The sequence below is a fragment of the Lithobates pipiens genome, unplaced genomic scaffold (assembly GCF_037356315.1).
Source record: "Lithobates pipiens isolate NorthernLeopardFrog02 unplaced genomic scaffold, aLitPip1_a1.2 Scaffold_8, whole genome shotgun sequence".
Taxonomy (NCBI): domain Eukaryota; kingdom Metazoa; phylum Chordata; class Amphibia; order Anura; family Ranidae; genus Lithobates; species Lithobates pipiens.
The window spans coordinates 31,568,638-31,588,445 of NW_027507903.1; the positions used below are offsets into that span (position 1 = coordinate 31,568,638).

Below are 19,808 nucleotides of genomic sequence, written 5' to 3' on the forward strand. Positions count from 1 at the left end.
GATCACTTTTGAGAGGGCGGAAGAGCAGTGACTGGCAGGCATTCAGAAGGTGATACTGCCACCTACCGAATGTTGTTTTTTTATTTTTATTTTATTGTATTAAAGTTTCCCTAATACAAAAACTAGGGCATCAATACACCATAGCTCCCAACTGTCTCTGATTTCGAGGGCCTGATTTAGAACAATGTCCCTCCTTCCTGCTCATTTGTACCTCATTTTGGTCTGATCAATATAGATGTATAAAAAAAAAAATGTTATCTTTAAAAAAGTTGCTAAAAAAAAAAAGAACTTGCGATGTTGGACTTTACTGGTACCAAGAGAGGAATAGCCCCATCTATTATAGTATAAAACAACAATATTTATTTCAAGTTTAAAAAACATTCATAAAAACTTGTATATATGCTCCCATTGGCATTGACATTCACCATGTAAAATAACACAAACGCGTCTTTGCTATATGTTCAACAAAGTCGACGCATTTCACATTTGCTTCCTTGGGACCTGGCTATCTTGGTAGCAAAGAAATTTGTCCTATTTAAGAAAGAAAATGCAGATACCTCTCCATTAGCCCCGTTTCTTTTTATTTAAATTTAAAAAAAAAGTTTTTTTTCCCAGTGCTAAATCTTTCATCCAATTTCTAAATAGCTGCATTTTTAAATTGCAAAAGCCACTATTAACCACTTGCCGACCAGCTCACTCTGATATACGTCTATAAAGTGGCACGGGTGCGCAAAAAAAGTACCCGTACGTCGCTGCATCATCTGCGGCTAGTGGGTGTGCGCACGTGCCGCGGGAGCGCTCCCGCAAGTCCCGTGGACTCGATGTCCACCGGTGGCCTGCAATCGTGGCACGGAGAGGCAGAACCGGGAGATGCCTATGTAAACAAGGCATTTCCCTGTTCTGCCTCGCAACATGACAGGGCTCTACTGCTCCCAGTGATCTCAGCCATGTTCTAGTGAGCCCATCCCCCTACAGTTAGAACATGCTGAGGGAACACAGTTAACCCCTTGATCGCCCCCTAGTGTCTAACCCTTTCCCTGCCAGTGACATTTACACAGTAATCACTGCATTTTTATAGCACTGATCGCTGTATAAATGCCAATGGTCCCAAAATAGTGTCAAAAGTGTCCGATCTGTTCACCGCAATGTCGCAGTCATAAAAATCACAGATCACCGCCATTACTAATAAAAAAAATATTAATAAAAATGGTATAAATCTATCCCCTATTTTGCAGACGGGATAACTTTTGTGCAAACCAATCAATATACACTTATTGCGATTTTTTTTTTTTAACCAAAAATATGTAGAAGAATACATATTGGCCTAAACTGTGGACGAATTTAGTTTTTTTATATATTTTTGGGGATATTTACTATAGCAAAAAGTAAAACATATTGCATTTTTTTTCAAACTTGTCACTCTTTTTTTGTTTATAGCGCAGAGGTAGCGCAAAACCGCAGAGGTGATCAAATACCACCAAAAGAAAGCTCCACTTGTGGGAAAAAAAATGAGATCAACTTTTTTTGGGTGCAGTGTCGCATGACCGCACAAATGTCAGTTAAAATGACACAGTGCCTTATTGCAAAAAAAGGCTTGGTCAGGAATGAGGCAAATCCTTCCAGGGCTGAAGTGGTTAAGGAATAGTAGTGGTAAGAAAAAAAAATACTTGGGGGTTTAACTAATCCTTTTTTTTTTTTTGTATAATTCTCCTTTAAAGAGGAAGTAAACCCTGATGGGTTTACTTCCTCTTTGATCCCCTGCAATGGAAAAGCATAATGGACTACTATGCATTGCATAGTAGTCCATTATGTGTCACTTACCTGACACAGAAGCCAGCGAAGTCACCGCTGTCCCTTGTGTAAGGAGCATCCATCTTCTCGGTGGGTCTCGCTGCTCCGCCGCTGTCATTCGTCGAAGCCATGATGACGTCACTCCCGCGCATGTGCATGGGAGCCGCCACTCGCGGCATATCGCCGTTGACAGTGGTGCGCTCAGTGCACCTGCGCGCCGCTGTCTACGGCGCGTGCACGCCGTAGACAGCGGTGCCTGTGTTTTGCCAAATATCTCCTAAACCGTGTAGGTTTAAGAGATATTTATTGGACCTACAGGTAAGCCTTAATCTAGGCTTACCTGTAGGTCAAAGTGGTTTGTAAGGATTTACAACCCCTTTAAGGGATGTGGTGGGGAAGGGTGTCCTATACATACATACTTTTGCAAATAGATGTCCCTCGTTCCCATCTCAAAACGTTGGGAGGTATGATACACCTTCAAAGAAGAAGAGTCACAGACATGGACACATGACCCAAAAAACGCAACAAAAATGCAAACGCGGTGTGTTTTTGGTGCATTTTTAATGTATTTTCCTTTCATTTTAATGGAGAGCTGCTTGTTTAGAGCAGTTTTGAAAAGCGCACTAAAGATGCAGCATGCGGGACTTTTCAAAATGCAACGCACCCGCAGTGCAGTGGTGTGAAGAGTCCCATAGGATTTAGAGGCAAATATTTTTATTGCGTTTCTAGCACGGATAGAAATGCTAGGGGGTGTTTTTCAAAGTAATTTCTGAACAAAATAAAGCATGGAGACATGGATGGATGGATGGGGCAATTTGCTTTGAATATTAAAAACTAATTAAATAGCATTTTCACTTTGTGGTGCTCAGATATAGTTGAGTTCTACTTTAACCCTTTCCACTGGCCAGTGGTGCAGCAGATGTTGGCTAGCGTTGGGGCCCAACTGCAGTGTAGTGTTTTTCAAATGATTTCTCAACAAAATAAAGTATGGAGACATGGACAGATGGAGGAGTTTGCTTTGAATATCCACTTAACGCCAAATCAAGTACATGTATGTAATTTGGCATTAAGTGGCTGTACCGCGATAATGCCTGCTGCTACAGGCATCATCCCGGTATTAATTTTATTAAGCCAGTGGCCGGCTTTTATGTGAAATCCATTCTAGCAGCTAATTAGCTGTAGGATTGCTACTACAGGTGGCAGGAAGGGTCGCGCCCCCCCCCCCCGAACTCCCGTCTAGCGTCAAGCCTAGAATTAAACCAGGTGACTGTGCCAGCTTACCACAAAGATCATGGCGACCTTCTCTGTGGTACAGGAAACAGGATGCAACATTACTTGCTGTTTTCTGGATGTATACAGCACCATGTTTAAATGGGCAAAGTATTTGAACACACCAATCTTGGTGTGATTAGATGGTTTTAGATCAGAGGAGAGGTCTGGGGTCCCTAAAGATTCTAAAACAAAGGAAGTGCTATGGGGCACAAACATGAAAAATCAAATGTGCTCATTTTAAAGGCTTATATGCATGCTATTGTTATAAAAAGTGTTTGGGCACCGGGTCCTGCCTCAGGGGACATGTATCAATGCAAAAAAAAAGTTTTAAAAACAGACGTTTTTTTCGGGAGCAGTGATTTTAATAATACTTAAAGTGAAACAATAAGAATGAAATATTCCTTAAAATAACGTTTTCCAGTGTTTAGAACAATACCACAGCAAAATGACATTTCTAAAGGAAAACAGTCATTTTAAAATAAAAAGGAATCAATTCTTACAAATTTACACATTTCAGCCCCCTACATAGGCCTTAAGCATTTAGTTATGCCTAAGGCCTATGTAGGAGGCTGAAACGCATCCATTTTTAGGAATTGATTCCTTTTTATGGTTTGATTGATTAAATATAGATATCAATTTTTAATGCCAAGAAGTCTTGGTGCCAGATTTTTACTATCTCTATAAAATGTACCTGTCACTGCCTATTTCTGTTACAAGAGCTATTTAAATTCCTTGTAACAACAATAAAAGGGATCAAAAATTTTAAAGGGAGTGTAAAAAAAATAAAAATAATAAAAAAAAATGTAAAACTGTTAAAGTGCCCCTATCCCCCACACGTTGGTCCCACACGTGTATGTAAATAGTGATCGCACCACACATATGAGGTATTGCCGTGACTGTCAGAGTGAGAGCAATAATTCTAGCACCAGACGTCCTCTGTAAGACCCCTTTCACATTGATCCGCGGCTGAATTAGCGCTAAAGCGCCACTCATTTTAGCCACGCTTCTTGAAAGTTAGTGGCGCGATTTAAACTCCAAAGAAGGGGTTAAAAGCGCCCATGCTGCGCCGCTTCCGAAACGCTTTTCAGGAAGCCTTGCCCATTCATTTCAATGGGCAGGGCGTTTTGGGAGCACTGTTTTTAGTGCTCCCAAACCACCCAAACCACTTTTCCTAACGTCCCGCAAGCGCATTGCCCCAGTGTGAAAAGACACACTGAAATGAATGGGAGGCGGTTTTCAGGTGTTATTTAGAGGCTATTTCTAGCGCTAAAACACTTGAAACCTGCCTCAGTGTGAATGAGGACTTAATCTAAACTGGTAGCCTGCAAAAGCCTTTGAAGGGTCACCATTTAAAGTTGTGGTCACCATTCCACAAGTGTGTGCAATTTTAAAGCATAACATGTTAGGTATCTATTTACTCAACGTAGCATCATCTTTTCTATTTTACCAATTATTGGTTATTATATTGTGTTTGTGTGCATTAAAATACATTAAAGTGTATTGAAAAAAAAAAAAAAACTCTGCGTAAATACCGTCTATCTATATAATTATATATATATATATATATACACACATATATATATGATGTTTGGGTGTTCCAAGTCATTTTCTAGCAAAAAAAAAATACAGATTTATACTTTTACATAAGTGCCAGAAAAAGGACTGGTCTTCAAGCGGATAATAAAAAAGAATTAAATAGCATTTTCAAGTTGTAGTGCTTATATACCCTTTAGTTCCAGTTTAAAATGTAAAGGAAAATTGACGTTTTTTTGCAGAAGCTTTTTCATTCATGCCTTTGATATCACCTACTTTTCTAATAAGATCGGAAACATAAAAGGTGGAGGAAGACGAGTAGCACTCAGCTGAATGTCATCATTTATCAGAGCACCCACTTTACTTCATTGTAAGGAAAACAAATGGAGAGACAAACAAGAAGATGTCATTATCCACCTCCTCTCCCGCCAGTCATGGCTCAGACACTGGCTGTGGCTGTACAGTAAGCATGTGTCAGGGCCGACTAAGGCCTTGGGGCCATTAAAGTGCAGCTGGTGATTCATACACAAAAAAACTCTAATGCGGCTTACACACGACCGGACTTTTCAACAGCTAAGGTCAGACGGAACAAATCCATCGGACAATTCGATCGTTTGTGGGCTCCATCGGACCTTTGCTGTCCAAAAATCTGACGGACTTTAGAAATAGAACATGTTTCAAATTTTTCGACCCAACGCTAGGGCAGCTATTGGCTACTAACTTCCTTATTCTAGACCTGTTGTACGTCATCACGTTCCAGTCTGTCGGACTTTGATGTTATTGTGTGTGTCAAAGTTCCGTTCATTCGGAAAGTCAGTCGGAACTCCGCCGAAAGCCCGCCGGGAAGACCGTCTGTCGAAAAGTCCGGGCGTGTGTACGCGGATTTATGCCATGTACACACAACCGGACTTTCCGTCAGAATAAATTCTGACGGTCTTTCCGACAGAGTTCCGACTCAACAGACTTGCCTACACACAATCATACCAATGTCCGTTCATTTCAAACGTGATGATGTACAATGGGACTAGAAAAGGAAGTTCAATAGCCAGTAGCCAATAGCTGCCCTTGCGTCATATTTCGTCCATCGGACCAGCATACAGACTAACGGTTTTCCCGATAGGAATTGATTCCTTCTGAAAGATTTAAAACATGTTCTCTTTCTAGGTCCATCAGAATTTTTGAAAAAAAAAGTCAGCTGAAGCCCCACACACGATCGGAATATCCGATTAAATGATTCCATCTGACCTTTTCTGCTGGAAAGTCCTGTCGTGTGTACGTGGCATTACACTCCTCCTTTGACCAGGTTATGCAAAATAACATCAATAGAATTCAATTTAGTACATAAAATGTATTTCAACTGACCTAATAAAGTGTAATTAGTAGGGTTTCACCAATACCATTGTTTTTACTGGTGAGTTTGAGTACTGATACTTTCGGTCAAGTACTCACCGATACCGAGTCTGATACTTTTGTAGAGCGATTTGAGACCGTACAAAATGAATGGGCTCAAACCGCACTGCAAAGAATCACATGCGGTTTCCCCTGTTTTTAATACTGTTATGCCTTGTACACACGGTCGGCCATTCCGACCACAAAATCCATCAGATTTTTTCAGACGGATTTTGTCCGAAACTTGTGTTGCATACACACGGTCGGACAAAGTTGTCAGAAAATCCGATAGTTTGGAACGTGATGACGTTCGTTCGTTATGATGAAACTAGGTTGAGGCTAGTAGCCAATAGCTTTTGTCTCGTAATTTGATCTGAGCATGTGTGGCACTTTGTCCGATTGGACATTCTCTACAAACGATCGGAAAAAAAGTCTGATCGGCTTTTTTGGTCGGAAAATTTGAGATCCTGCTCTCAAATTTTTTCCGTCTGAATTTCCGACAGAAAAAGTCCGATAGAGCCCACACACAAATTCCGACAGAAAAGGTCCGATCGGATTATATTGTCGGAAAATCCGATCAGACCTTTTCCGTCTGAATTTCTGACCGTGTGTACAGGGCATTAGACAGGTCAATATGGTTGTCTGTGAGCTGGTGGTAAGTAGGCTTTGGTTTTTTGCTGGGCATTCCCCAGACTTTGTTGTTAAAGAATCACATGCGGTTTCCCCACCGCTCCTGTATGAACCCAGGCTGATATCACTATCACAAGTCTTGGTTCACACAGCAGCGGTGAGGGAAACCACATGCGATTCTTTGCAGTGCGGATTAAGCCCATTCATTTTGGATGGACCACAAACATATCTGTTTCGGATATTGGAGCATTTTCACAAGTACGAGTATGAACGAAAATACTCGGTATCGGCACTGATACTAGCATCGGTATCGGCACTGATACTAGTATCGGTATCGGCACTGATACTAGTATCGGTATCGGCACTGATACTAGCATCGGTATCGGCACTGATACTAGCATCGGTATCGGCACTGATACTAGTATCGGTATCGGCACTGATACTAGTATTGGTATCAGTGCAACCCTAGTAATTAGTATAGTAGTTTTGATATTTAACAGTATAGGGGGTGATATGAATGACAAACACAACCTGAATTTAACTTGGTGTTAACATCTTGCAATCCTCTATACAACAGCACTCAAACTGGGAGAGGAATAAAGAGCTCTAGGAGTCAATCAGGTGTTTTGCAAGCAAATCTGCTGACAAGGAACATGCTAAAAGTATACCACTCTACCACTGAACTTGTCAGAGGGACAATATTTAACCACTTTCAGACTGGACCATTTTGCAGGCCAATGACCAGACCCCTTTTTGCGATTCGGCACTGCGTCGCTTTAACAATTGCGCAGTCATGTGACGTGGCTCCCAAACAAAATTGACGCCATTTTTTTCCCACAAATAGAGCTTCCTTTTGGTGGTATTTGATCACCCCTGCGGTTTTTATTTTTTGCGCTATAAACAAAAAAGAGCGACAATTTTGAAAAAAACGCATTTATTTTTTATTTTTTGCTATAATAAATATCCCCCAAAAATATATAAAAAACATTTTTTTCCTCAGTTTAGGCCGATCCGTATTCTTCTACATATTTTTGGTAAAAAAAAACGCAATAAGCGATTATTGATTGGTTTGCGCAAAATGTATAGCGTTTGCAAAATAGGGGATGGTTTATGACATTTTTATTAATAATTTTTTTTTTACTAGTAATGGCGGTGATCAGCGATTTTTATTGTGACTGCGACATTATGGCGGACACATCAGACATTTTTGACACATTTTTGGGACCATTGTTATCTATACAGCAATCAGTGCTATACAAATGCACTGATTCCTGTGTAAATGACACTGGCAATGAAGGGGTTAACCAAGGGGTGGCAGTGTAGGAGTTATTTGTGTCCTAGGGGTGTGTTACTAACTGTGGGGGGCTGGGTTGTATGCTAGTGAACACTGATCTCTGCTCCAATCACAGGAAGCAGAGATCAGTGTCACTTGTTGCTAGGCAGAACGGGGGGAGGTGCTGTTTACAACAGCATCTCCCCGTTCTCCTTCCCCATGAGACGATCGCGGGTATGCCCGTGGCGATCGAGTCCGCCGGGCCCGCGACCGGACTCAGCTTTGATAAGAATCCCTCCTGGCACTGAAATATTTTCATTCCAATCAGTACAAAGCTCCGCCCCTTCATCCAGTACAGACCATCTTCCTGCCAGTTTGAGGTTGGGTGGGATCACTGTTTATGTTATGTATAACTCTCTCATTGTGTGCCTCCTGGGTGTGGATCCCTGTTGTTAATTGAGTTAAGTCACCTATTGTTTCTCTCTGTTGGCTAATTAGGCTAACTCTTGGAGGTTCCTATGATATCCTATGATGTTCCTATGAGATCCTATGATGCCTTGTGTCAACTCTACCTCGTTATTTAAACCATTGTGTGATGTTTTGGGTAAATATTTGGTTTTATTGTTCGTGTGGTGACTGGCCTTCTTTTGAAGAGTAGAAAGACCAGTATTTCTGTTCAATAAAGAGTCATTTCCTTTGGTCTTACCTCAATATCTTGTCTTTGTATGATGCTTGGGGTAAAAGGGTTGGTATTAGCTCTCGGTCTGCAAGTGTTTGGAGAGCAGGGGGCACTGTTTGGCAGAAGCACCCAAGTGGGGTGACAAGCGTTTCGTCACACCCTCCAACATGAAAATTGACCTTGAAAAATGGCCTTTCTTTAAGGGAGTAAGGGAATTCTACAGCAGGACAGGAAATTAGGTTAAAGAGCCCAGGGGAGCATTGAAAAAAACAGAGAGGGGTTCTAATCATTTCCAACGTTATTTAAAAAAAAAAAATTAGGCTTGACATGCATTTTAACTGGAAAACCCATTATTTAAATGAAATTTTATTTTTTATATTATTTAGCTGCATACCAGTGATCAAGACGACCACCAGCTATAATAACAGGTACCTGTATCCTTACTAAGTAAGTGAGATTGCTGCAAGAATCTCTGTATTTGGTAGTTTTGGCATATTTACTTGAGTAATCCTAGCCATGCACATATAGAAAAGCATTTATATACAAAACAAATTTGCATAACAATTTGCCCAGTAAAAGTGCATGCATGTGTATGTAGGTGGCAAAAAAAAATATTAGGCTTCATTTCCTATGATACTTAGCGCCATCTAGTGGCAAAATGCTGTTTTTCTTTTTTAAATCCATGAAAAACATTTCACTAGCCCAGAAAAACTTTTAATTAGATTCGTTGCATAGGAATGTCGACTTGCAAAGTAAGGCTACATATTTTTATACAAAAACTAGCAGAAATGAAATTTGGTTATTTTAAGCTGAAACTCTTTTCTTGTCTCTGGGGGCTAATTATGATATTAAAATCAAGTCAGCTAAGCGAAAAACAAATGCTGTCATGAAAGGAGAATGTTTATTCACTCCTAATTGTTGTTCATGTGGTTTATCTCTCTGATATCTGCTCAGCCTGCCAACTGTACATGTGGGCAAGCAGCTCTTGTGGGGAGACGTCTGCAAGCAGCAGAAAAAAGATCAGAGGGATCCATCATTGCAACCAAATTTTTTATATGCATTATATACTATATATATATATATATATATATATATATATATATATATATACACACACACAGTTGTGCTCCAAAGTTTGCATTCCCCGGCAGAAATTGTAAAATGTTGGCATTTATTTTGAAAATTTGACTAATCTTGCCAAAAAAACTGTCTTTTTCTCAAGGATAGTAATCACATGAAGCCATGTATTATCACATAGTTTTTTGGCTATTTTTAAAATCATAATGATAACAGAAATCACCCAAATGGCCCTGATCAAAAGTTTACATACCCTGGAATGTTTGGCCTTGGTACAGAAACAGAAGGTAGCACACACAGGTTACAATGGCAATTAAAGGTTAATTTCTCACATTTGTGGCCTTTTAAATCACATTTAGAGTGTGTGTATTAATAGTCAATGAGTTTGTTAGCTCTCGCATGGATGCACTAAGCAAGCTAGATATTAAGCCACGGGGAGCAGAAAAGAACAGTCAAAAGACCTGTGTAAAAAGGTAATGAAACTTTACAAAGATGGAAAAGGATAGAAAAAGATATCTAAAGCCTTGAATTTGCCACTCAGTACTGTTTAATCCCTTATTAAGAAGTGGAAAATTTGGGGATGTCTTGAGGTCAGGTAGATCAAGAAAGATCAATTTCAATCAATTTCATTCAGTAAAAATGGTTGCTTATACCAGTGAAATTCATGTAAAAAAAAATCATGTGAAAGTAGTGTAACAGCATATTGCTCTGGTCACTGTGTGTTAAAAAAAAATCTTTAAAAATAAAAAAAATAAAAAAAAGAAAACATTATCTTAAAAGAATTGAAAAAAAAAGTATTTTTTTTTTAACATACTGTCACCAGTCAGTGTCTGCCAGATATATGATGACACTGTACTGCACTGGTGACAGTATGTAAAACCCCCCCAAAAAAAGTCTTAATTTTTCAAAAAATGTGACAAAAAGTACAACTTTATAAAACTCGCCATGCCTCTTACTAAATACTTTGGATTGTCTACTTTCCAAAAAGAAGTCATTTGGAGAATTTTTGTACTGTCCTCTTTGTTTCGTGCCTGAAGAATTTAGATCAATTTTCAGATGTACAGTGGGGAAAATAATTATTTAATCCCCTGTAGATTTTGTACGTTTGCCCACTTACAAAGCAATAAAGGGTCTATAATTTTTATCATAGGTGTATTTGAAATGATAGAGACAGAATATTACTTAGTGAGTAAAATAAATATTTGATCCCCAAGCAAAACATGACTTAGTACTTGGTGGAGAAACCCTTGCTGGCAAGCACAGAGGTAAGACATTTGTTGTGGTTGGTGACCAGGTTTGCACACATCTCAGGAGGGATTTTGGTCCACTCTTCTTTACCGATCTTCTCTAAATCCTTAAGGTTTCTTGGCTGTTGCTTGGCAACTCGCAATTTCAGCTCCCTCCATAAATTTTCTCTAGGATTAAGGTCTGGTGACTGGCTAGGCCACTCCATGACCTTAATGTGCTTCTTCTTGAGCCACTTCTTTGTTGTTTTGGTGGTATGTTTTGGGTCATTGTCATGCTGAAAGATCCATCTATAACCCACCGTCAGTGTTCTGGCTGTGGGAAGAAGTTTTTTCCAAGATTTTACAATACATTGCCCCGTCTATTGGCCCCTCGATATTGGCCTGTACCTTTAGCAGAGAAACAGTTCCAAAGCATAATGTTTCCACATCAGTGCTTGACTCTAGGGATGGGGTTCTTAGGGTCAAAGTCAGCATTTATCTTCCTCCAAACATGGCGAGTCTAGTTAATGCCAAAGAGCTCCATTTTGGTCTCATAGAAACACAGCACTTTCTTCCAATCCTTCTCTGAATCATTTAGATGTTCATTGGCAAACTTCAGATGGGCCTGTAAATGTGCCTTTTTGAGGAGGGGGACCTTGTGGGCGCTGCAGGATTTAAATCCATGGTGGTGTATTGTGTTACCAATGGTTGTTTTGGTGACAGTGGTCCCAACTGCCTTGAGATCATTCACAAGCTCCTCCCATGTAGTTCTGGGCCGATTCCTCACTTTTCTCATGATCATCCTTCCCCCATGAGGCAAAATCTTGCATGTAGCTCTAGACTGAGGGCGATTGATGGTTATTTTGTATTTCTTCCATTTGCAAATAATCACTCCAACAGTTGTCTTCTTCTCACCAAGTTTCTTGCTGATGGTCTTGTAGCCCATCCCAGCCTTATGCAGGTCTGCAATCTTTAGTCCCTGGTGTCCTTTGGCAGCTCTTTGGTCTTGCCCATGATGGTGGGTTTGAATAGAAGTAAGAAATTCTGTGGACAGGTAGCAAGAGAAGAGCTGGTATAAGATAGGTAAGAGAAAGAGGGTGTGTCTCAGTCCCAATTAGTACACGCACAACAACTATAGGGTTGCTAGCTCATTGTGCTTTCGATACCAGGCTACAGATATATTTTTTATGTGATCACTCTATACATCCATCATGATTGGTGATTGTATATTTTTATTTATTTTTTAATAAATTAAAAAAAGATATTTTTTTCACCTGGATGTGGAGGCTTTTTTTCTTCCATTTTCTCCTATGATCTAAAATTTTGATCCCACGCTATTGGGAATATCGCAGACCTTCGCAGCTGGTGATCGATTTCCCATATTGGTACGTTTACCTGTTGGAAGTTTTTGGAGCCATTCATCCACCGTTACTGTCTGTGATGCAGTCAAGGTACACCATTATACCATCATCATTTCCAGGAAAGACCCGCTGGGTTGGATGGTCAAAATGCTCGTTTGACTCAACGCTATACTGCGTTTGTGTCCACCATTTGTGGTAAGCGTACCCAATTTTTTTGTTGTCAATCATACACGGTTACAAATGGTACATGGAGTAATCTATTCATCTTGGTTAACCACCTCCTGTGAAGAAGTATCACTCCCATTGTTTACTCGAAGGACATTATAGATGATTTATGAGAGGACTCCTTACTTCATTTATTTTTTATGAACTACTTTGGTCAGATTTTTTAAGAATTTTTCTATTTTGGTTATGTTACAGAAGTATACACTGTATATATTTATACTTTACTGTACTTATGCATTTTGTTGGTTTTTTTAACCTGCATAACATTTCCCCCTGCCCCAGAGATTCTTCATAGAAGCATTTTTGTCTGCACATTTATATGCTGTTGATTTTTGACGAATCAACATTTATTGGCTTTACACTCTTTTATAAGGGTTGTTTTTTTGGGAGTTTCGCTTATTTATTTTTTTCTAAGTGTTCAACAACTATGTATAGCAAAAAACACCAAAAAAAAATGTACAATATAAGAAAATGTATTGTTTACAAAAGTGTTTTACATACATTTAACACAGCAAGTTGTCATGCATATATACCAACAATAGAAAGGCATTTTCAAATACACAGCATTAAAACATACATATGAGAAACCTTGTATTGAATATAGATTGTCTATACTAGTATCCACTGGCAGCTTAAAGAGCCTATGCTGACATTCTCAATGCGTTTCGCGAGATAGGAAACTTTCTTCCTTAGGAGAAGCACAGAGAAATACCTAGAGATAAAAAAATACATAAATATAAAAATAAAATAAATTGGGGGAAGCAAGTTTCCTATCTCATGAAATGTGTTGAGAATGTCAGCACAGGCTCTTTAAAGAGGAAGTAAAGGCAGTTAAAAAAATAAATAAAAATGCAACCTGCAAGGCAAAGGCATAATGAGCTAGTATGCTTAGCATACTAGCTCATTATGAATAACTTACCTGAGAACGAAGCCACCGAAGCGGTTCTCCATCTTCATGTTCGCCGCTGCCATGGATCCCAGAGTGACTTCCGGGTCTCGCTGCTCCGGCGCTGTGATTCGCCGGAGCCACGATGACGTCACTCCCGCGCATGCGCACGGGAGCCGACACGAGCGGAATATCGCCGCGATCTGCGGCCTGCCCAGTGCGCCTGCGCGCTGCTGTCTACGGTGCATGCGCCGTAGACAGCGGTGGCTGTCTTTTTGTAAATATCTCCTAACCCGTATAGGTTTAGGAGATATTTCTTGGACCTACAGGTAAGCCTTAATCTAGGCTTACCTGTAGGTCAAAGTGGTTTGTAAGGGTTTACAACCACTTTAAGCTGACAGTGGATACTAGTATAGACCATCTATGTTCAATACAAGGTTTCTAATTTGTAAGTTTTAATGCTGTGTATTCGAAAATGCCTTTCTATTGTTGGTATATATGTCTGACAACTCGCTGTTTTAAATGTATGTAAAACACTTTTGTTAACAATACATTTTCATATATTTTAATTTTTTTTTAGGTGTTTCTCGTAAAAGTCCTGTGGGCTGTAAATAGTCATTGTGCATTCTGTGGACAGATGTCTTCTATACACATAACGAGTTGTCGTTAGAAACACCTTCTTAAATTGACAGGACTAAGCTGTGTACCACATACTGTAGCCAGAATTATTGTTGGTTGGTAGGGGATCAAATAATTACAGTATTTTACTCATTGAACTGCAACTCAATTTATAACATTTGTATTGTGTGTTTTTTTTTTTTGGTTTATATTCTGTCTCTATCATTTAAATGACACATATGATAACAATTATAGACCCTTCATTTCTTTCTAAGTGGGCAAACTTGCAGGGGATCAAATAATTATTCCCCCCACTGTATATTCCATAGTTTGTGAACTCTATAACTTTCCTACAGACTAAATAATAAACACTGATTTGGGTTATTTTCACCCAAAAAAATGTAGCAGAATACAGTTTGGCCTAAATGTATGAAGAAAGATGATTTATTTGCAAAATTTTAGAACAGGAACAAAGAAAATGTGTTTTTATTTCAAACTTTTTGGTCTTTTTTAATTTATGTAGCAAAAAATAAAAAATAAAACACCCAGTGGTTAATTAAATACCACCAAAAGAAAGCTCTTTTTTTGTGAAAAAAAGATAAAATTTCACATAGGTACAGTGTTGTATGACCGCGCAATTGTCATTCAAAATGTGACAGCGATGAAAGCTGAAAATTGGCCTGGGCAGGAAGGAAAAAGTGCCGGTATTGATTTTCTTAAAGTGGTTGTATAGTCAATTTTTGGACTTTAACCTACAAGAAAGCCTATAATAAGGCTTACCTGTAGGTAAAAAAAAATCTCCTAAACCTGTACAGTTTAGGAGATATTCCCCTCGCAATGCGCCACTGACTGCAGCGACGCATGCACACAGGGGATTCTCGACTGGAAGTCCAGCAGACGCCGGACCCTACCGGAAAAAAATCTCCTGCGCACACTCACAGCGCCGGAGCTGTGATACCCAGAAGAAACGCAGAGGGAACATGTCAGCTCCCTTGGTGTGAATTGGGCCAGATGTCGGGGCCTCGTTCTAAGGTAAGTATTTCATAATGAGCTAGTATGCGGTGCATACTAGCTCATTATGCCTTTTCCTTTGCAGGTCAGGAAAAAAAAAAAACTTCAGCAGGTATACAACCGCTTTAATGAAATATCTTCATGCTAATGTAGCACCCAATCTACTGGACTGATTAGCATGCCAGATTTTATTAGCACCATTGCAGCAGGTGAAATGTGAAAGTCATCCTTCACCGGGTGGATGATATGACAGAGAGACCTCCCCATATTATTGCTGTAAGGTACTTCAGTAGTTGCTCCAATAAAATCAATTTTGACAGACAAGTTTAATTGCAGATGCCTTCTACATTGTATGCCACCTAAAGAGCTAAAAGGGCTTTAATAAGCGCTCCATAATCCTGATAAATTATTTATACAATCACTTCTGTGTAGCAGCATTGTGACTAATTACAGCTTTTTCAGCACAGAAAAGTACACCCCAGACTAAAAAAAGACATCAGCTAAACAAAGCCATAAAACCCATAAAACATAGCCAAAAAATTGGGAAAATATCAATTCTGGGCTTTGGATGGTCCCTTCACCCCCACCCAAAACTCATACTGTCTAATCATGTAACCAATTTTTAATTTTTCACTTTTGCTATTATCCAAAAGATAAGGCGACTCTCCCGGGGCTTGAAAAGTGAACACAGTGATGAGGTTTTATTTTGACATTTCAACGAGGTGCAAGCTCATCTTAGGACAGTAGGAAGACAAGCTTGTGCCTGATATGAAGCTTGAAATAACACTTCATTACTGTGTGTTCAAGTTTCAAGCTCTGTGAGAGCCGCCTTATCTTTTGGATTATATGTACTGTACTTCATGCATTGTTGAACACTTGAGCACATTTTCTCTTGGCTATGTGTGCAGTGGCAACTATTGGATTATACCCAATGTAAGCTATATATACATTTTATATATATATATATATATATATATATATATATATATATATATAATGTGTATCATACTAAAAAAAGTTAATAATTCCAATCCAAGTAACAAAATATTAAGGTGTTTATTTCATTTTAGAGATCTGCTACGAAAATAACTATAAGCATTTTTTTTTTCAATTGTGATGTGTTTTTAAGTATATATTTGCATGGATTTTTCTGCATGCGTTTTGCAAGGCGGTCTGCACTCATTATGTGCAGCTGTACAATGCCATAAAAAAGTATTCATACCCCTTCAAATGTTCCACATTTTATCATGTTACAACCAAAAACATCAATGTATTTTATTGGGATTTTATGCGATAGACCAACACAAAGTGGCACATAATTCTGAAGTGGAAAGAAAATGATAAATGGTTTTCACATTTTTTTTTCAAATAAATATGTTAAAAGTGTGGCATACATTTGTATTCAGCCCCCTTTACTCTGATACCCCTAACTAAAATCTAGTGGAACCAATTGCCTTCAGATGTCAACTAATTAGTAAATAAAGTCCATTTGTGTGTAGTTTAATCTCAGTATAAATACAGCTGTTGTGTGAAGCCCTCAGAAGTTTGTTAGAGAACCTTAATAAACAAACAGCTTATCGAAGGCCAAGGAACACACCAGACAGGTCAGGGATGAAGTTGGAGAAGTTTAAAGCAGGGTTAGGTTATAAAAAAATCTTCCAAGCTTTCAACGTCTCACGGAGTACTGTTTAATCCATCATCTGAAGATGGAAAGTGTATGGCACAACTGGAAACCTACCAAGACATGGCCGTCCACCTAAACTCACAGGCCGGGCAAGAAGAGAACTAATCAGAGATTAGTTTGTAAAAAACTTTGAAAACCATTTATCATTTTCCTTCCACTTCACAATTATGTGCCACTTTGTGTTGGTCTATCACATAAAACCCCAATAAATTTATGTTTTTGGTTGTAACATGACAAAATGTGGAAAATTTCAAGGGGCATGGATACTTTTTGAAGGCACAGTATGCCTTAAAACACACTTCAGATTTACTATATTTATATTCAACTTGTGCTACTATCCATCCTTATGAGCTGTGCGCTTTCTGATCAGCAGACAGTACACCGTTTTTTTTTTTTCGGAAACGCACCACACCAAAGCACTAAGGAACCACTACAACTAAATGATTAAATACAATTCTGTGATTTAGTTATATTGGACACATTAGCTTAATGCTCAAGATCACTGTCCAGGCCCAACCTGACCATACACTGGTAGATTAAAAAATGTTCATATGAAAAATCTCTTAAGTTGATTTTGGTATGAATGGAATTTCCTGAATGGAAACCACTTACACTGTTAGATATTCATTTGTTTTTATTAATTTGTTTGAAAAAAATGTCCATCTTATTCCTTCAAATTTTCTAGTCACCAGGGTCCAAAATTTATATAATTTTGACTTCACTAAAATTGGAACATTTAAAGTTTTCGCGCAGATTTCTACTAGTGAATGGCCAGCTTTAAATATTTTATAGGTCGGTTCATACTGGGTGCCACGTCCCATATGTAGAATAGTATACAATTGGTTAGGATTAGGGACTTTTTAGGCATTTATACACAAATTATTTAAAAAATAGAAATGTATTAATACAATCTTATTAAAAACATTATATAAAATCAGCAGCTGATCAACCACAAAGGTATTTATACAGAGACCATCCTCACATCTACAGGAAACAACCAGACGTAAGTATATGAAACCCCAACACGTATCAGTTTTTCTGAAAATCTTCGTCAGGGGGACATGGTGGTCGATAACTTGTACATAGAGAAGTTTCTTTATAGTAAGATACAGATGAATGCCACAATGTGTCAAAATGCCACGCTTACCCCTTAAGCAGGTGGTCAGACACTATAGCTAGCTTCTGTGTTCTTCGCCTATAGCAGCCCATTTTCCCATAAGGCAAACGGGCCCAGCTGTATTCGGTTGCCCCTAGGACTTATACATAATGCTATTGTGCCTGGCTACCATGCTGGGGCAAATGCAAACTGAGCAAAGCAAACAAATACTTACAGTTGGCAGACAAGCAGCGTGGTTTAATAACCGTCCAGGTACTAGGCAGGCAACATTCAGAATAGTCCAGGTCCAATCTGTAGTCAAAAGGCAGGCAGAGTTCGGAGAATAGTACATTTCCAAGCCAAGGTCATAAACAGGGGAATCAAAACAGCAGTGCAGGAATAGGGCAGACAAACAGATACCTTGAGCACATGAGCTATCACAAGCATGAGCCTGCAGTCTTGGCTGGCTTAAATCAGGATTGGTCTCAGCCCAAAGACTGGCCACATCAATCACCTCGCAGGTGGACAGACACACATGGAGAAAGTATCACAGCCAAAAGCAGGATGCTGGAATGAGACCAGCAGTTATTAAAGAGGAACTGCAGTCTGCTCACATAATTTGTGATAAAAACATGTTTGCCATTCTGAAGCTTCCCTCCAACCACTTTGTATATTATTTTAAATCTACTTTGATTCTGTACTTGCCAAATATGCTGCAGAAATCTTCCTACACTGAGTCTGGCTGCAACCATTTTAACTTCTGGCAGCTGAAACAGCTGTCTGTTCACTTTCTGGATTTACAAAGACACAGAGGCACACCTCCAGCTCTGCAGCTCTCATTGGCCCTCTTATGACTCATCCCATCCACCCCTCCCCTTTCCTGGCAAACTCTCACAAGAGTGAAAGAGAAAGCTGTTCATGAAGTCATAAGCCTAGGCTTTTTACTAGACAAGAAACAGGAAGTGGGCTGTATAAGGTATTTACTGGCAGAAAAAAACTATCCAAAGTTAAAACAACAAGGGCAGAATATTTACTAGATGGAAAGTTGAAAAAAATGAAGGTTCGCTTTAAGAATCAGGAGCACTAAACGTTCCTGACACAAAGGAGAGAAAAGTCCCAGGGGAATGTGCAGCCAGGGGAGCACAAGGGGGCACTATAGGTCCCCACAGAATTGTCCACTAGATAGGAGTTTAGAGGGCCCAACAAGCCCAATTTCCAACATAGAGATATATGTGGATTCCCATGTAAAGACAATATGTTGTCTCTAAAAGGTATCTCCAAGAAAGGGGCGCAGTAAAAATTGCAAATCTAAATGATTCACTAGCCTAATAGATTTCTTCAATTAAAAATCCAAAACCAAAAAGGCTTGTCCAGCTTCATTGGTTACAGAAATGTACATTTTAATGCCCAGTGGTGACAAATAGTACTCAGAAGTTGTACCCATACACAGATAATAGTTGTGGCCATGGTAGGCAGGCTGTTATTTAAAAAAAAAAAAAAAACAGAAATTCAAAACAGAGAGGAACAAGCACATGGAACACCTTTGGTACTTATTGGGTTGTGTGTTCTGTTCCGCAACACTTGATTTTTTTCCCCTGTCATTCTCACACAATACAAAGGCTTCAGGTCACCTGACTATGGTCTGCACCAAACAACTGGCTTGGCTCTCCAAACCCATCCAACACTTGTTTCTCTGTCCTTCACCCAGAGCAAGACCTATCTCTATATTTGCCATTGGCTGCATGTACAGGGCTTTGCTTAGCATAGACTGCCCATCTCTGATTTCACTCTTGGTTTTCTGCCAACAATTTAGGAAATTTGTGCTGAGCTACCACTTTCAAAAGAAATGTATGACTGATTTCAGGAAGTATTTGTTGCATGAATCATTTGCCCTTGCTCAAGATGGCTTTAAATAGTTTGTTTGGGCCAAGCTGGCGCATGGTTTAGGAGATATTTACCATATACACTTGCACCGATGTCATCGGTGCATGTGCACTGAATGGGCCACTCATGCCATTTCTTCAGCAGCCGTGCCGTAAGTGGGAGTGATGTCGTCG

General features: G+C 39.3%; 1 protein-coding gene and 1 long non-coding RNA gene across 2 annotated transcripts in view; one reads left to right on the forward strand and one right to left on the reverse strand.

The window, feature by feature from the left end:
- Positions 1 to 19,808, reverse strand: part of SV2B (synaptic vesicle glycoprotein 2B) — a 246,500-nt gene that overhangs the window by 200,804 nt on the left and 25,888 nt on the right. The window lies entirely within an intron of this gene.
- LOC143962792 (uncharacterized) overlaps positions 1 to 19,808 on the forward strand; it is a 98,386-nt gene that overhangs the window by 368 nt on the left and 78,210 nt on the right. Inside the window, exon 2 of the long non-coding RNA XR_013270794.1 lies at positions 8,954 to 9,014. This is a non-coding gene — a long non-coding RNA (uncharacterized LOC143962792). The remainder of the gene's footprint in view (positions 1 to 8,953; positions 9,015 to 19,808) is intronic.